Genomic DNA, 1,794 nt, shown 5'->3' with positions numbered 1-1,794 from the left:
AACCTCTTGCGTGACAGCCACCGGCAGCAGAAAGACACCAAGGTAGGTGGCTGAAACCCTTGTGGGGTCGGAGCATCCTTCAGGCAGAGCCCCTGCTGCGGACCACAGGGGGTTTGTCTCTTTCCTGGAGGGTTGTATGGGAGGTGGGGGGTGCTCTGCTGGCTGGGAGGCAGCTGCGACCCTGCCGTGGCGTCATGGGGTGCTTTCTGCTTTGCAAGGCTCTGTTCCAGTCCCTGGAGAAGCTGGCAGAGGAGAAAGCGGACAAGGAGGACTTGTTGCTGGCAGTCGATGTGGTACGGCCTTGAGGGTGCCCAGCACGAGACAAGGGGGTCCCGGGCAGGGTGGCAAACGTCCTTGTCCCTTTGGTGCTCAATAGCAGAACCGGACAGGGGGAGGGAGGGTTTCCAGACCGGCTGCGGGTCCCTCGCCAGGTCCCTCTGTCTCCCCCGGGTCGCTTTGGCTGGTGAGACCAACCTCACGGGGGTGATGGGGCGAGCGGAGCCATGTACCCACTTCTCCCTCTCCTCCTGACACGAGCTGGCCCTGCCCATCGTACCTCCATCCTTTCCCCACCACTCTCCTGCCTTTCTCTCTTGCTAGAAAGCAGACAAAAGCGCCCTGGCCGGCAAAGTCAGCCGCAGCGAGTTTGACGCAAGGATGGAGCGGCTGACTCAGATGGTGGAGGAGATGCTGAGCCGGCAGACAGGCCAGGAGAAGGTCCAGCAACAGCTCCGTGAAGAGGTGGCCTCCAAGGTGAGGGGTGGCTTGTCCCCGCCACGCACGACTGGCACCTTCAGGGCTTGGCAGCCTAAGGCAGCATCCCCCCAAGGGTCCCCTCTCCCGGCTGTCCCACCCGGGGACCGCAGTGTCCCATCCCGGGGCGGCTGTCTGAGGCTCTACACCCGTCCACAGCTGGACCGCCTGGAGCTGGGGCCTTTCCAGCAGCAGCTGGAGGGGCACTGCAAGAACATTCTGGAGCAGGGCAAGGAGAAGGAGCCAGAGGCAGCGGCTGATGATGCGGCTGGGATTAAGAAGTGAGTGCGATGGGGACGGTGGTGGCTTTGGGGATAACTGGCTGCTGCCTGCCAGCTGCCTGCCTGCGTCCCCCCCAGGAGCTCACCCAGCCCTTCTCTCCCCCCTCCAGCCCACTGCTGACGCATTTCCACTGCCTGTCCTGCGACCGGCCCCTCGACATGCAGGTTCCTGGCCCGTGAGTAGCACCTGGTACCGTGGGTGGGACGGGGGGAGATGGGTGCTGGCAGTGCCCCGCTGTGCCAGGCACAGGGGTTGGGGTGTCTGCCTGGGGAATGCAACCCTGCCAAGCCCCCTCGCAGTTCTGCGCGGCAGCGGGGGACAGGGAGCCGTCCGCGGGGGGCAGGGGCCGCCATGGGCTACAAGACCGTTGGTTTTGGGGTGCTGCCCCGAGCCAGGGCAGCGTAGGTCCTTTCTCCCCCATCACCCATCTGTGGCTCCTGCCCTCCCCAGACACACCGTGGCTATCCCGGCGCTGCCGCCGCTGCTCCCGCGCCTCACCCAGCACCCCCGTACCATTCTCAAGCCGGAGCAAGAACAGCAGCACGGCCACAGGTAGGGGACACGGGCACCCGGCCCCTGGAGTGCAGGGTGGCTCTGCCACCGCGAGGGAGAGCTCTTCCGCGGGTGGGGGCGGAGGGGTCCAGGGGGCGTGGGCAGGGCAAGGGAGCAGAGATGTGCTGCAGAGCGTCAGCTGTGCTTGTCTCGGGTCTGTGGGGTTTTACAGCCGTCCCCCTCGCTGCCCCATCTGGGAAACAAGTT

At 65.5% G+C, this 1,794-nt stretch overlaps 1 long non-coding RNA gene across 1 annotated transcript; it reads left to right on the top strand.

The window, feature by feature from the left end:
- Positions 1-1,003: 1,003 nt before the first annotated feature.
- Positions 1,004-1,578, top strand: LOC309684671. Its single transcript, XR_014270325.1, has 3 exons — positions 1,004-1,034; positions 1,145-1,210; positions 1,486-1,578. It is a non-coding gene; the product is annotated as an uncharacterized lncRNA (long non-coding RNA).
- The last annotated feature ends 216 nt before the right edge of the window (positions 1,579-1,794 follow it).

This window comes from Vanellus vanellus (assembly GCF_965231255.1).
Source record: "Vanellus vanellus genome assembly, contig: HAP1_SCAFFOLD_2353, whole genome shotgun sequence".
NCBI lineage: Eukaryota > Metazoa > Chordata > Aves > Charadriiformes > Charadriidae > Vanellus > Vanellus vanellus.
Note: the sequence above shows the minus strand (reverse complement) of the source record. Positions and strands in the feature narration are given on the sequence as shown.